Source organism: Sphaerodactylus townsendi, linkage group LG05 (assembly GCF_021028975.2).
Source record: "Sphaerodactylus townsendi isolate TG3544 linkage group LG05, MPM_Stown_v2.3, whole genome shotgun sequence".
In the NCBI taxonomy this organism is placed as follows: domain Eukaryota; kingdom Metazoa; phylum Chordata; class Lepidosauria; order Squamata; family Sphaerodactylidae; genus Sphaerodactylus; species Sphaerodactylus townsendi.
In genome coordinates this window covers 81,509,465-81,526,875 of record NC_059429.1, presented here as the reverse complement: position 1 = coordinate 81,526,875, position 17,411 = coordinate 81,509,465, and positions in this window count along the sequence as shown.

Sequence of the window (17,411 nt, the reverse complement as noted above, 5' to 3'; positions counted from 1 at the left end):
TCTAAGAGAAACCTCGTGGTTTTGACACCTCTAGTACAGGATATAGATAAGCTTGGTCTCTGCAAGGCAAGAAGTTTGCGGTCAGGGCATCTTAGCATGTTTGCAAAAAAAATGCTTTTCAGAAAATAAAATGCTTTTCAAAGTTTTTCTCTGTAGGTTTCGGCTTAGCAGAGAGGCCTTTCAAAAAATCACAATTTTGGGGTTCACCTTACAGATTCAGCACATTGTTTATTTTTTATTATCTGTTGTACTGTATATGTTGTTATTGCCATTATTTGTAAAAAGATAAATAATAGTAGTGGTGTGGAGCTAACAGTATGTTAGGTAGGATGTCTTCATGAGAGCAGGGTTGGCAACTTGTTTAAGATCACTCCCTGAGTGTGAAAAAGACACATTGCCTAGAGAAGCTTCAGCTATAATAGAGATTTGTTTATTTATTTGGAAAATGTCCATGCAACTCCTTCAGAGGTTGAATGCTCAAGGTGGTTTACAACATAACACAATTAAAATTGATGCATAACAAGCAATCCAAGTAAAGCTTACCCCGTTTGCCATAAACCTCAATTCACTACCCATAAATTCAGATGTTCATCTACCAATTGGGGTGGGGGGGCATAAAATCATAAAACCATACCCAACACAGCATAATACAGGCCATAGAATCCATTGGAGATATCAAAATAAAATGAGATGAGACACCATACAAGGAATGAAAATGCCTTGCACACTGTCTCCATGCTTCATCAGTCCCAGTTACTGCTTTCATCTACTTAACTCCCAATGATTTAGCTGATATCAGGTAGGGAAATTTGACATTTCTTTTTTGAACTTGACAGAGGAACAAGGAAATTGAATTTGCACATTGTGGTACCTCAGACTGTTGTCAGATTCAAAGTTGATGTCTCTTTAAACTACCATCCAGGAGGTGCCTTTTTAAACGTGGGGGAGGTGGGCAGGAGCTTTTTTTCAAGCATGCATTTGGACTTGCATGAGGCAAACTAGTCACTTGCATTAGCCATAACTTCCATACACTTAAGTCAAAATATCTGTTTGAAAGGGGCAAGAAAAAAACTGTGCAGATTATTGGTTTTTGTTCAAGATACACTGATGAATAAAAATAGTTTGCCACACAGAGCTATAATTATTCAGGAAAAAACTGGTTACTTAAATTGAATTGAGTTCTTGGTGCCAATCAATATTTTTAAAATTTTGTTCAGAATAAAAGCCAGGTGATATAAATGGCAGAAGTTTAATGATTATCATGGAATGCACGTTATTTTCATGTTTGGCTGACATAGTAAATAATTTATAAAGACCCCAGTCTGGCTGTAGTCTCACACAACTACAGTGCAATCCTAAACAGAGTTATGTCCTTTGATGGCATAATTGATTTTATGGGAAGTGGAAGGTATAGCTTGTGCTGGGTTTCAGGACAATTTAGGGATATTGCTGGTATAGTCACTGTCTGGCTTGCTGGTAGTAGCTTTGGCTGGGCTGACAAAAAATGTAGTGTTTCATACCCCAACTTTTATAGTGTTGGAGGGCTTGAGTATCCATGCTGAAGGATTCACCTCAGGATTTATTGATCACCAGGGCAATCATGGCACTGTCCCAATTTGTGTTGGGCCTAATACATAAGGGCTCATAACATGGATCTTGTTTTCTGTAACAGGATAATATGGGAGGGGGTGATACTGCAATCAACATCATAATCAGTCCACTACCTGCTGAAAGCAAAGGTTATTGTGCATAGCTCCTTCAACAAGGGTGGAAGCCCCACTGGGATGATCCAACCCCAGATACTGGTGGACCCCACAAGTTTCCAAGTAGCTCTGAGGACTTTTGGAGGTCCTGAAATCTTCATTTACAGGGCACTTTTGACACTGTTTCTTGGTGTCCTCTGTCTCCTTTAAGAAAGGCATTAGTCTCTTGGTTTACCAGGAACCTGAGGGTTATAGAGCAGTGGGGAAGGGGAATGGCTAAGGCACCTTTCGTGGAAAATGTATGCCAAATCAAATATAACATGCTACAAAGTTCTTTTAAGAGTTTAGGTGGTAGTAGTGATGGCAGCAAGGGTGGTTTTCTTCTGTGCTGCCACTAGAAGGATAGGTTATAACCTATGAAGAGCTGGTATGAAAGTTGAAAGAATTTATTTGAGCCTATCCTGTTGAATTTATTTCCTTTCTTTCCAACCCCCTGGAAGCCTCTGTCCAGGAAAACTATGGACCAGTTGTGCTGTGCCAGTCACCAGGATGGGCAGGGCCAAACTGAACTGCATGATGCCAGCTGGGCTGTTCCTAGTTGCACAATAGGGAGCAACAAGAACTTGCTGGAAGTGTTTCACTCTTTCTCACAACTATTTCTTCTCTCCCTCCTCCTGGTATCCCCCATATTCTCAACTTTCTATATGCTTCCTTGTCTCTTTCTCATCCAGCTATCAATCAAACTTTTATTTGTCCCCATATTCAGCTATAGTGATTATTTACTTCATTTATGCCCTACATTTGTCCATAGCAAGGATTCAAAGTAGTTTACATCATGTGTAAGGCTTGGGTCAAGCTTTTTAAACTGCAAGCTTGAAGCCTGCAGTTTAAAACTGGACCCAGGTAAGCTGAGATCAAGATCAAGCAGGTCTGCACTGCTCTCAAACTGCATGTGGAGTTTGGGGGCAAGGCCAGCCCTGCTTGGTCAGCATTCAACTGAGCCCCTACCCCATACTCCATGGGGATTTCAGGGCATGACACATTTGCAGGGGAGCACAGCTGTGGGGGGCAGTGTCCAGGGTGAAGCTCAGGCACCATTTCACTAATCTACCCCCTGCATACTGGCTTTTGTGTGGTGGATGCTGTTGAATAGTTGTAAGCAGCCCTGTCTTTTTCTGACAGGAAGCAAGACTTGAAAGCTGGCAGTACGGTTGTGGTTGCCTACCAACAGCCCCTGAGAGAATTCATTTCTTAAAGCTACAGGTGCTATTACTATCACTGGGAGGTGTTAACCTATCAATGCTTTTTTTTAAAAAAAAAAGATTTTTCTGCAACCTTGAGGTTGTAGAGTGACTTGCCTTGTTTTTTCATGTTTGACCCCAGTTTCCAGATTTAAGCAACCACATATGGGGGCATGATGAGAATTAGATATATTGATGGAGCCGGATTGCCTTTTGTGGACAATGATCCTTTCTGGAAGATCTGGCTTGAGTTTGCTGATACTGTGTGTTTTAATTCTTGGGTATGTTAAATTGGAATGCCTTTAAACTGGTAAATTATATATATATTAATCTGTTTCAGTGTTGTTAATTTATGTATTTGCCAGTTGGTTTTTACATTGTGCACTGCTTTGAGTACAAGAAGATAAGGTGGGATTGAAATGCTTTAAATAAATAAATATTGTCCAATGCTTAAACACAACAACAAATATAATGCTGCACTTTGGTATTTTCTGATTAATGCAATTTTTATACATTCCTTCGGAAACCAGGAGTCGATAAGCAATTGATTTTCAATAAAACTTACATTTCTAAAACTCCTAGGGTACTTTTAAAATATTCATTCCATGTTCAAAGGTTTCCATAGTCAAAGAAAAATGTTGTTATTATTGAATCTGACCATACCATGCTGTGTAAATTAAAGCAACCCGTTCAAAAGCAGGAGTCAATGAAGAAAGACCAAGACAAACAATTACATTAAAACCTAGGGACAATTTCTGGAACAACAGGGGTGATGTCTCCCTCCCCCGGAAAAATCTGTACAAGTGTGATACCTTTCTTGCTTGCTCCAGAGTAGTGGTTTCCCATGAATAATCACCTTTTGGGAATACAAGAGGAAAGGCCCAAAGATTCTTCTGTGTAGGTTTGAGCCAGAATAGTGTAAGTTAGGGTTGAGCAATACCAAAAATATTCGGTAAAATTTGGATTTGGGCTTATTCGGGCATAAAATTAGCTGCAGCCAGGAGCCACAGAGCTAGTGAGCTCACTTATATAAAAGCAGGAAAAGCCTTTCAGAAAGGGAGATTTTGCACAAATCAGAGAGATGTGAAAGCAGCTTGTGAGCTTGTGTGACACACAGATGATGTCAGTCCTCAGATCCAGTCATGAGATATTGTCTAAAGACAGCAAGAGCCACAGAGACAAAGGGAGAACAGTTTATGGGCCAGTGTTCTCTAAGAGATCTCAAAGACTCAGAGGAAAGAGCCTTGTTTTTACCAAAGGCTAGGAGGCCTGGTGTGGGTGGAAAACAAAAGGGAAAACTTATTTCATGGGGACACTCCTAAGACCACACAGAGGGCTTGGCTATTGTTTCATTAGGAGACCACACCTAGATACTGGACTGGAGAGAGTTCATGAGGGTGCGTTTAGTTTAACTGGCAAAATTAAGTGTGGTTTAATGAAACCCCAGTGTTTATTCTGTCCCAAGCCAATGTGAGACCCTTTGGAGTTAAGGGTGGGTGTTTTAGGAGAGTGTTCAGGACCGTTTTGAAAAAATTTACCCCAAACAGAGACACCTGTGCATGTGTGGAACTATATCTTATAACTGAAAGAGCCATATTTAAGTGAAACTGCATTTTGATCTGTAACATCTAAGTAAATATCTGCCTAAAAGAATTAGAAATGTTTAAGAACCTCTCTGTAACAGCAACCTGAGAAGAAAGCTTGTAAAATAAAATCTAGTTTGTCTTAACTGTTAAAAGCCTCTCAAAGATCCCTTCCGCACAAGCAAAATAATGCATTTTCAAACCACTTTCACAACTGTTTGCAAGTGGATTTTGCTATTCCACACAGCTTCAAAGAGCACTGAAAGCAGTTTGAAAGTGCATTATTTTGCATGTGCGGAATGAGCCCTAGTTCCATGATTACCTCAGAACTGGTGACAGCTTATTAGTTCTCTGACAGAATTTTTTGACTAAAGGGCTGGTGTGTGCATGTGTGGGATGTGCCCAGGCCAACAACAGCTATCAAACATCCACCCCCACAACACGCTTCCACCCTGTTGGACTTAGAAGGAGTGGAAGGTGTTGCAGCCAGCAATAATTTTGGGTCCAGTATAACCCTGAGATTCTTAACCGAGTCAGCAAGGGACAGATAAATCACACTAAGTGTGGGAAACATAATATCCTCCAGCCTTTTAACCAGCATTACTTCTGTGTTTCCAGGATCAAGTTTCAATGTATTCACTCTTTACTATTTAACCACAACAGCCAGGCAGTGACTAATTTAGGACTTTTGCCACATCACTAATACATTTGGATAAGGATGTATATAGCTGGGTATGATCTGCATATTGATGGCAGCCAATCCCAAACTTACAAATGGGTTTGCCTAAGGGCTTTACATAAAGAATGATGAGTATGGGGATTAGGATTGTGCCCTGTGGGGTAGGTCCCACACTGAAGATACAGTAACTGGTCTCCAATGGCAATTATTTGGGTCCAGTCTGTGAGGAATAATTTGAACTAGGCTAAAGCACAATCCCAGCACCTACTTCTACATCTAGGCTCCTGGATAAGATGGCATGGTCCACTGAGTCCAAGGCAGTAGATAAATCCAGTAGAAACAAGGAGGCATGATTTTTCTATACATTTAGGTTATCATCTAAAGCCACCAGAGCCATCTCTGTTCTGTAGCCTGATCTGAGACCAGATTGAAAGGGGTCTAGGACAGATGAGTTGTCAAAAAAAACCCCCACAACTTTGGAGTTTGTCTGCTACTGCCTAGGAAGGTATAGGTAGTTGGTTTTTTTAAAAAGTAATGAATGGATACCTGTCTTTTTGAGCAATCAAAGAAATGTGCATGGGGTTAGGGACTGATCTATAAGTTAGGGATTGATCTATAATGAATACTAAAGATTTGTTGATGTGGCCTTGTCAGACACTGGCTAAAGATTTGTTGATGTGGTAGTGGTCAGACATTGGCTAAGTCATGTTAGCAAAGGAAAACAGCCATGATAGAGATATGACATTCAATAAGAACTTGTGCATGAGCTCATTGTCTATTGAGTCCTCTTTATTGGTATGTGACTCCACAGTATGCTATGTAGCTCATATCTGTGGTGATCTCTTTTGTACAGGAGGAAGGATTAAATTTCTCCGCATTATTCTTATTGTCAGATCTGAGATATTTGTTTGCAAGGAAGTAGAATAATACTGCAAGAACCCTAGTCAATCCTCTCCATGGAATTTATATTTACCATGGATAGAAAACCCATTATTTACTACATCAGCATTTTAGAGCAAAAGTTGTTGAGCTAACAAGAGGATAATTTTAACACACATAGCAATATGTTTGGATTTATTGTGCCCGTTTATAAAGAAATAGCTTTCAGAATTACAAGGAAGGGATTAGAAGACGTGGTAACTATAACTGAATCTCTTCAGTGCTGTAGGAATCCTACTAAAATCTGAACAGCTGAGCTGTTTTCTAGTGTTTTGCAGGCATCATAGCTGAGACAGGTTTAAGGAGAGCTTTACACAGGGATATTGTAACAGCTTAGCTGATTGTAACAAGATACCAGTCTTGAACTAAAGGTGAGAAAGGACACTCCACTCATAGTAAATTGCCTTGATAGAAAAACTGTTCCTCATCTGTTAGCAGTGTGAATAAATGCCTTGTGCTTCTGCATCATAACCCTGCAGTGCCTAATGCCCCACCATGAATACTAGGATTATTCTTAACAGCAGTACACTGTGCTTTTAAATAAGTATGGAAAGTAAAAGCTTCCAGATACAATTACCTGCAGTTGAAAGTCATGCTTTTTGAATGGGACAGGGACTTCCTTTTGGTTTGCAGTAAAATGTTTCGATATAAGAATCTGATAGCATGAGGATTCACAAACTCACGGTTTGGCGGGCTACAGATGCACAAACCAGCATTTCTTGCCTCCCACTTTAAAATAATGGAATAAATTAAAGAGTTCACAGCATTGCTTTGTTCTTTTCTTTGGTCAGCAAGTAGGACTGTATGGAATTGCCAACACTGCTGGTGAAAAATATCCTGCCCCTTTAATAGAGACGTTATAGGATGTTATTTGCCAGGAAATGTTTTTTACCTCCATGCCATGAAAAGCTTTAGCTGCCCATTTCACACATTAAGCCTCTATTATTTAAGGGACATGTTTATAACACCTTTATTGTCATACCAAGAACTATTGCCTTGTTGAAGGCTGTCTGCTGAATTCAGTTACTCTGCAATGGCCTATTTTCTGTTTAAAACTGAAGGAGTGGGCTATTCTTTCTCCTGCCATCTGTTATTTGAAACTGAAAATGAGCCTTTTCCTGCCAGTGTGTAAAATGGTATGCTGTGCACAACATAGTGCTATATTGTTCAAACCTGTGCATTTGCATTCATGAATATTATAAAATAAAAAAAATGACAACAACCTTCCACCACCAATTTAAAGATTTACAGCAGACTCCTAAGTAAAATTATAACCTTCCAAATCCATTAACGTCAATAGTCTTCGGAAGCTGTAATATTGTTTAGGATTGCAATCTTATCTACCAGAGCCCTGGAGTAGGGGCTGAAACACTGAAAGTACTCCTCAAAGGCTAAACTATTGATAGTGATTTGTCAATTACAGGGATCAGAAAACAACTGTCCCTAGTAAATACTCCATGTTGGAAGGATTTGAAGCATATGAAGCATGCAAGCCGTATTCAGTCCTCATGAAAAAGAGAGCAATTTGGTTGTGAAAAAATCAGCAAGGCTTCTCAGGCTTGTAAACCCCTTCCCACTTTCATCCCTGCAGAGAGCTGACACCAAAGACTTCCTGGATTAGAAATTCTTCAGTGTAACCATAGTTTATTGTATGACCAACAATTTTGAGGTTATTTGTTGACCATAAACTAAGATTCTAAACCATGGTTTCATCCAGCTTTTGAATTCTAATCCTGCTCTTATCAGAAGTGAACCAGAGTTTGCTATAGTAGTGCCTTGTGGGGGTGCATCCATCCTGCACAAATGTAACATCAGAAGAAACCATTGTCTTTTCACAAAATATCAGCTTCCACTATGTTTAACCATGTCCCATAACAGAAAGTAACTCGTGGTTTTTAATGAGTAGCAAACAGCACAATCATGCAAGTTAATCACATTCACAAACTGATGTTAACAGTTAACTGATGTTAACAGTTAACAGGTTTACATGATGTTTTCAAGCAGAGAAATTAGAGATGACTGTTCTGCTTTTGGTAGAGATAGTAAGTCAAGGATCAGAACAAACCTTTTCCTTGTACCCATTTAGTATTCTACTGCAGAAATGAAAACCCAGCCTTCCAAAGTTACTTGGAATGCCATTTATGGTGACTGGTGAGTGAAGAGAATCTGTTACTCCTGCCCACAAAGCTGATATTTGTGCAGAGCAGCTTCCTTACCTCCATCCATTGGAACCATCAAATAAGCAATAATACAAATATAAAAATAATTAATAATTTCTTTATTAGTACTACTAACTAAATGGTAGAAAGAATGGTACAATAAAACTGCACAATGACTCATCATAAAACTATGTTTGATAGGAAAGCTGGGGAAGTAAGGGCATCCTCTATCAACTGAGCATCCTCCACAACACTGGTCTGGGTTGCAGAGCCCCACTTTCTAGGTCATCACATGCTACTTTTTTATTTTTATTTTTATTTTGATACTTTTTGGAAGTACCTATTGTTAGATTGCATGCTGTGGAGACATTGTAGAATTCACCTCATTGTTTCAGAACTTGGGGGTACTCTCTACATGCTCCAGAGGCTGCAAGATTGGTAAAGATTGGCTAAACTACATAAAATGAGCCATCTCTTTCCCAAGCATTGGACACTTCAGTAGTTAGTTATATACTCATTCCTCCAAATGTGGACAGCTTGTTTTCTTCAAGAGACCACCTTGAACCATGAGGGAAGGCAGGACATAAATGTTTTAATCAGTAAAATAAATAAAAGGAATCCCTGTCCTGGAGAATAGAGGTAATGGAGGATTTTAAAATTGCTATAATACCTTGGTTCTTACTTCTTGGGGTAACACCCTATCTTAATAACTACATTATTATGGTATGCTTAGAGTTAAAGAAAAAAGACTCCATTTTTTTCTTCTAATTTATAAACTTGCTTAGTCTGGCGTTTGTGCAGATCAAGTGTGCTCTTTTAATTTGTTTACCTACATAAAGTGCTATGAATGTATGGTTTGTTACCAGTTTCTGTTCCTGCAGCTCATTTGTTTCATTTCTTCTCCACTACATGATGTGCATCTGGATTGAGCAAACAATGCAGAAAAAAAGCAATCAGTTAGATGATTTGCATCAAGATTTTTAGCAGCATGTTTCATTGATGTACCTGTACACTCATGTCCAATAATAAAATACTGTAAGAAAGCAATCCTGGTGCAATCATTTGTATATACACATATAAAGACTGTTTTTGTAGTCTCTTAAATGTTCATATCATTAGAAATGTGGAGAACAGAAAAGATGCAATACAAGTAATTGGGGCGGGAGTACACTTTACCAGAGTCTGGGACTCCAAGACGGTTCACGCTAGATTAAAGTCTGTTACTATGATATATTCTATATATGGAATTTCAAAAATATTTTTCCTTTCCTGGTACATGAGACTATATGGGATGGGATCAGGGAACCCATGTTACAAATTTGTACAGAAACTGTGCATAGGTTCTGAAAGTATATGCTGTAATACTGAAATTAAATTTCAGCTGGAATTATTGAGGACTGAAACTCATCAGAGGAAAATGCCAGAACAATAAAGGTATGGAATGAGGGAGATCTGTTCATTCCTGCAGTGGAAGGAGCCAGGTGCAAATACAGGTCTCAGTTGAAGCGCAACCAATAACACACAGTTGTTTAAAGAACAGAACTGCTTCTACTGAAATAAATTTATATTCTCAATAACTCTGAGATGATATATATGATGTAGATCACTTAGGACCTTGTTTTTACCTTGACAGATGAGGGATTTACACTGCTAGAATGGGCTGTGAGCCACTATACTTTAGCAACCAGTTGATCTCTCAAGATGTTGGAAATGCTCCCTAGAAACTGGGACATTCCAACATATGTGGTGGGATTGCTATAAAGTGAGGAATTACTAGTTACAAATACATGAGCAGGTCACTCAGATTGTTGGGCAACAATTTACATTTCAGTGAGTCATATATTTGATGAGTCCTGCTCTTTCCAAAAAAGAGATACCAAAAAGGTACAAGCATTTATTTTTTTATCTAGCAGTGGTGGCCAGAATTGTTCTTGCTCATTTATGGAAATTGAATAAATTACACACATTGGAGGAATGGAGGGAAAAGGTGGAGTACTTGTCTGTTATGGCTCGAATAGCGCATTTGTTGAGAAAATTGTCTTATGAGAGTTACCAAGACAAATGGGAACCTTGGGTTGAATACTCTGGCAAATGGGGAGGAGAGAGGCTGGGCCTGGCCTTATATAGGCCCTCCAGCACCTCCTCCCCTGTGACATTGCGGTGCCCCAACGTCACTTCAGTGCGCCGGGATGGAGTGCAGCACGCCAACCCCCAAACCTCACAAGCTGTTGAAAGCTCACGAGGCACCGGGGAAGGAGGCAGCTACCTTGAAGGCTGTCCCTTCCCCAACAGAAATGGCAGCCACGGTAAGTTGTGGCCGCTTCGTTTCTTAAAATAACATTTTTCGGAAGCTGTATGAAGATATGTGGCCTCATATTTAGTAAAGAATTGTAACTAACGGTTATTCAAGGGGCATTTAGTATAATATGTAGATATATTAGGAAAGAGGGTTATACACTGTATCAATTTAGAATGTATTTAGTATGTTGGTGGTTGTGATTGTTGTTTATTTTGGGTTGTGTATAATAGAAACTGTAATTTATTTACGAGGGGTGGAGTAAATAGAAACTGTTTCTGTATTGTGTTATTTTAAATATTGTTCCAGGTGATGTTAGTCATATTGGGATTTGTTTTTGAATGTAATATTCAGTAGTTAGGAACAAATAGTTATTTTTGGTTTCTATGATTGGAAATGGTAACAGTGTTATTGTTATTGAATGCAATTGTTATCGATTGGTAGAGTTGGTTTTTCTTTTGTACTAAATTTTTGTTTAAAAAAGATTTAAATTAAAAAAACTGTTAACCGACTGTCTCACTCCCTTCTCTCTCTGCTGCTACCACTGGCCAGAAATAGAATTGCACACTGACTGCCTGAGCCAGTCTCTCTTGACAAGTAATACTTTCGCTCTCACAGCCTGCATAGGACAATGGAGCAAAAACTTGGCAATGTTATTACCAAGAAATATTCTTTATTATACAAGCTCTCTTTTCACTTAGTGTGCATTGTTTGGTTGCGGAAAACCAAAATGACTCCAATTTAGAAAGAAACTTTATTTTGAAGAATATAACAGAATTGATTTACCAAAAAAACCACAGTTTGGGATAGCAACATCTGAGCAGTGACATAGTGCCAACGGGACAGGAGGTGCAACACCCTGGGTGGGGGTGTGGCTGGGCCATTCCAAGGGCGTTCCGGGATGGGGACAGGCAGTGCCAGGGCAGAGGCCCAGGGCACGTACATGCCCCAGATGCAGTTTCCCCTCGCTCCGACCCTGCATCTGAACATAAGAAAATCCAAATACCTTCTCTTTCCCTGAATCTAAATTTATTTTTGTGATGTTAAAGAGCTAGCCAAAATATTAATGGTTCTATCTTCTTTGTTCAGACTCTGCAAATCTTCTTTGTTCAGACTCTGCAAATCACTTTCAGACTCTCGTGGGTCGGAGGACAGCGAGGGAGGGTCTCAGCAGTCCAGTAGAGCGACGCAGTACGACGAGGTGTATGGGGGGGATGGGGAAAGCAGCGTGTTCCCGGCGGTGCCATTCGCACCGCGCCGGTGGGAACACGCTGTTTTCCAAAAATCTCTCTCCAGGAGGGAGGTTTTTGGAGGCGGCCTGATGCCGCTCTGTGGGAGGTGGAGGGGAGCCAGGTTGGCGCTGCTGCGTTTCAGCAGCGCCGCCTGTGCGAATGGCTCCCTGGGGACCGCCCATACGGAAAGGGCCTTGGTCCGTGCGGAAAGGGCCTGAGTGTATTAAATCTTATAAGCTCTTCTAAAGCATGTCACTAAGAGAATATCTTCTCAGAGAATGGCTAGGAGCCACTTGTTCTCTCTCTCTCTCTCTCTCGCTCCCTCTTTTTCTCTCTCTCACATACACACACCCAATCACAATACTTCAATGGTGAGAAAAGTTCCTCTCTCCTTTTGTTCTCTTGAATTGCCTTAAATACCATGTTAAATCACTTTACTATTCCTTCTTCAGTTTGAAATTGGGAAAGGAGGAAGTCTAAGAGCCCCATTCCAAGGGAGGGGGTGTGGTGAATCCATGGGTGGAAGTGGCACATGGCTGCACCAGTGGATTTGCCCTCCCCAGGGCTCCTGCCCCAGCAAGGAGTGAAAGCACTGGTGTGTGGCTTCTGTGGTCCTCCTCAGCATTGGGATGCAGCACTGGCAATTGTGCCGCTGCCACTGCCAGCATAGCTTGGGTGGACCAGGGGCATGGTCAGGGGAGGAATCAACATTAGTTGGCTTTCTCCTGGCCATTCACCGCTGTATGCCAGCAGCTGTCAGTTCAGACTTAAGCCACCAAAAAGGTGGCATAAGTTAATGGAGCCCCATAAAATCTTCTTGGCAGCAGGGAATCTCACTTGTTTTTCAAGCCCCTCCACATTTCCAGGAAGCCTCTTTGGGAAGGGGGTTGCTGGGTGCAGCGCTGTGGTCAGGTGCCCAGCTCATGAATGGGGCTGTAACTCTTTTAAATCAGCCTGCTTGTCTGGCAAGTTTGAGCTTAATCCCAGGACATGGACGTTTGCAAAGCAAAGTAGAAAGTTCTTACTTTTAATTTAATTTATTTATTATTAAATTTATATACCGCCCCTCCCCCGAAGGGCTCTGGGCGGTGCACAACAGCTAAACAACAAACAATAAAATACACAAAATACAGAATAAATAGAATATTAACTATAAAATTAAACCCTTTAAAACACAGCAAACAGTACAACATTTTTGGCATCCATTAAAATCCACATTAAAACCCTCTCAAGGAGGGGGGAACAGTGGGTCCCAAGATGTTAGGGACCCAAGATATAAACAAAATAAAAGCAAAAAGAGGGAGGGGGCACCAATCAGGAGCCGCGGTCCCCAAAAGCCCGGTGGAACAACTCAGTCTTACAGGCCAAAGATCCTGCAGGGCCCAAATAGATGGAGGAAGAGTGTTCCACCAGGCAGGGGCCAGGGCCATAAATCTAAATCTAAATTAAACAGCGGGAATACCATCAAGGCCATCAACACCTGGGCCATACCCGTCATCAGGTACTCTGCGGGAATCACCAACTGTGTACAGGCTGAGTTGGAAGCATTGGATAGAAAAATTTGGAAGCTTATGACAATGCACCATGCCTTACACCCACACAGTGATACTGATAGATTATACCTTCCCCGGAGATCAGGAGGCAGGGGCTTATTGCAAGTACAACAAACAAGAGGAGAAGCATGCACTAGCCGATTATGTGAAGGAAAGTCAAGAACAGGCATTGATTGAAGCAAAGAACAGACATTTGCTGAAAACCCAGAAAACCAAACAAGAATACAGAAAAAATGTGATTAAAATGAGGACTGAAAGCTGGCACAACAAAGCACTGCACGACCAATTTCTGGAGAAAATCAAAGACAAGGTGGATAACGAAAAGACCTGGCTGTGGTTAACAACTGGAACTCTGAAAAAGGAAACCGAATCCCTGATTTTAGCCGCCCAAGAATAAATTCGATCAAGGCCAAAATCGAAAAATCCTCAGATGATGCAAAATGCAGATTGTGCAAAGAAGCTGATGAAACTGTAGATCATTTCCTCAGCTGCTGCAAAAAGATTGCCCAGACTGAGTACAAACAGAGACACAACTCAATGGCCAAGATGATCCACGGGAATTTATGCAAGAATTACAACATAAGAACAGCTAAGAACTGGTGGGAACATTTTCCAGAGAAAGTAATGAAAAAGAGAAGGTCAAGATCTTGTGGGACTTTCGAATCCAAACGGACAGTGTTGAAACACAATACACCAGACATCACCATGATAAAGGACAAGAAAGTGGCCATCATTGACATAGCAGTCTCTGGTGACAGCAGAGTCATTGAAAAAGAACACGAGAAGGTCACTAGATACCGTGATTTGAAAATTGAGCTTCAGCCTCTATGGCACAAACCAGCTGAGGTTGTACCAGTGGTAATCAGCACGCTAGGCACCATCCCCAAAACTCTAGGGCAGCACTTGAAACATCTTCGAATTGACAAAATTAACATCTGTCAAATTCAGAAGGCAGCCCTGCTGGGATCCGCATGAATACTACGCCGATACATTACAACTTCCTATGCCTCTGGATGAGGCTCGAATTGTAATGAAGGCCAAAAACTAGCTAAAGATCTGGCAGCTGTGAAATCTACAACAACAACAACAACAACAACAACAATAACAGCATCATGTCAAGAGTTGGAAGGTGTCTGCCTCCCTGCCCCCCTGAGTTCCCCCAACTCAGCCACAGGACCTCCATCTTCAATGGGTTTAATTTCAGATGCTGCTTAAGATCTTCTGAATTGTGGGATGAATTGGTATCCAAAATTGTTTCGTTTTGTTACAAGCCCACCATGAATGATAAAAAGTCCCTTCATGGTGATCACATTTTCAACACACATTCAAAACATCTTTAATATAGCTTTGCCAATCTCTCCAGTGACAAGTAACAATGATACATAATTTTGTAAAAATTCTCTTTAAGACTGGAACTTAATGTAAATTTAAACTCCTTTAAGCATATGTAGATTGTAGGGTTGACAGTAGCTTGTGGACAGGCTGCAAATCAAAGTGGCAGGTGAGTGTGTATCCCACCCTGATTACAATCTCTAAATATCTATTCAGACCTTATACAAGATGTCACATGTCCTCACATTGCTCCAAGCAGGATGTCAGGCCCTGGGTCCATATTACCCATTCTGCATAAGGCCAGTCGGCTGTCAGGATTAGTTTAACAGCTTTCTGTGAAATGTGGCACTACGCTGAGTTAGCCAGAAGCAGCAGAAATGTAGCCAATAGTAGAAGCTTTCCTTTTACCATGGGGCATCAGCACTAATCAAATTATTAGCTGCTTGCATAGGAGGAGCTGGCAGTGCTGGGGAAAAAAATATCCCGATCAGAGAATGAGAAAAAGCAAGTTGCTCTTGAGTCACACTGTTCTACTGTGCAAAATGGGGAAACCGCTGTCTCTCTAGCTTTGTCAGTGCTTGATGGTTTATGGTAGGCAATGGCCACTAATTGATGGATGATTCATGAAGCAAATCACCTTACCCTGTTTGGATGATCATGTGTATTGAATATTTTTCAACAGGTCCAGCTTTATGGATATAGGCAGTGGTGGCCATGCTGGCAGGGGCTGATGGGAATTGTAGTCCATAACATCTGGAGTGCCAAAGGTTCGCCACCACGGATATAGGGTGTTCAACCTGGCCACCCAAATTCAAATTGTCAGGGTATGCACTGGCTGAGTTGCATACAGTAATGTTTTTAATTTGGTTGGGGACTGATGTTACTTTGGGGTGGCACTGTATTGTAGAGAATTACTTCAGATCTGCCTCTTAGAAAGTACAGTATATAGTTTTGGTCTGCCAAAAGTTTTACTTGTAACCTCTGGGAGAGAATCAAGTACCTGATCATTAGGCTTCTCTCGGGTAATGAGCAGACTTTGTACCATTTAGTCTAACTCACTGACGTAATGCCCATTGGGCAAGGTGGGCAGCTGCCCAGGGCATTACCTTGTGGGGGGCATCAAAATGCTGGGTTCATTTTTGGGTTTTTAGTGGTTTTCCATTTTTGGCCTGCAGGGGGTGCAGTTTTTAGGCTAGAACAGGGGTAGGGAACCTGCGGCTCTCCAGATGTTCAGGAACTACAATTCCCATCAGCCTCTGTCAGCATGGCCAATTGGCCATGCTGGTAGGGGCTGATGGGAATTGTAGTTCCTGAACATCTGGAGAGCCGCAGGTTCCCTACCCCTGGGCTAGAAGCACCAAAATTTCAGCATATCATCAGGAGACTGTCCTTATGCTACCCCCCAAGTTTGGTGAGGTTTGGTTCAGGGACTCCAAAGTTATGGACTCCCAAAGAGGGTGCCCCTATCCCCCATTGTTTCCAATGGGAGCTAATAGGAGATGGGGGCTACAGTTTTGAGGGTCCATAACTTTGGCCCCCCTGAACCAAACTGCACCAAACCTGGGGGGTATCATTAGGGCAGTCTCCTGATGAGACCCTGAAAGTTTTGAGACTGTGCTTTCAGAAATGTGCCCTCCCCACAGCCTGCAACCCCCATTGACAGCAATGCAGAAAACTCAATTCAGAACAAAGATTCTTGGGCAAATTTCTAGGATGTTCCGGCAGGGGTGCATTTTTGGATGTATCAGTACCAAAATTTCAGGGTATCATCTGGAGATGATGGCACCCCCCAAGTTTGGTGCAGTTTGGTTCAGGGGGGGCAAAGTTATGGACCCTCAAAACTGTACCCCCATCTCCTATTAGCTCCCATTGGAAACAATGGGGGATGGGGCACCCCCTTTGGGAGTCCATAACTTTGGACTCCTTGAACCACACCTCACCAAACATGGGGAGTAGCATAAGGACAGTCTCCTGATGATATGCTGAAATATTGGTGCTGATATGTCTAAAAATGCACCCCCTGCAGGCACCAATGTCCTGGTGCAAAAAAGTTTTTGGTCATGGTGGAGTGGCCGCCCATGTGGGGGGGGGGGCATCCAACTCAGGTTTTGCCCAGGGCTACAGTTTGCCCAGGGCTGCCTCGTTACACCCCTGGTCTAACTCTTGAAAAAGGGCAGGCTAGTGTCAATGGAATCCTGTGTGTGTCAAAGGATCCAACCTAGTGACTAGTTAGTGAAAGCCCATTTGTACCTGTTAGCACCAAGAAGGCTTCAAATCAGATTTCTCCCTTGACAGTCTTGAGATTTACACTGCTGATTTGTGCTGTAAATAAATACATCTTTCCTTTGTTATTTACACACAACTCCTGCCTCAGTAACCTTTGTGTTCTACTGGCTCACCACAAAACGTATCTCACAGCATTATATGTACTATCCTGAGATCATCTGTAGCTGAGGGGAAGGTTTACTATTTAAAACAAATCTGGTTCCCCCAAATCATAAGAGGCTATGTAGGTCCCCTCAGTTGGTAGAAAGGGCTGTCACAGTGAACTTTCCTTATTCTTTCTCACCCACAAGTACTTTGAATTTGGTGACAATACATATCTTCATATTAAAGGCACACCATAGGCACCCACAGGACATCACAATATGCAAACCTTTTCAAAGGTGACATAGAGCTAGGTTGCCAGGCCGT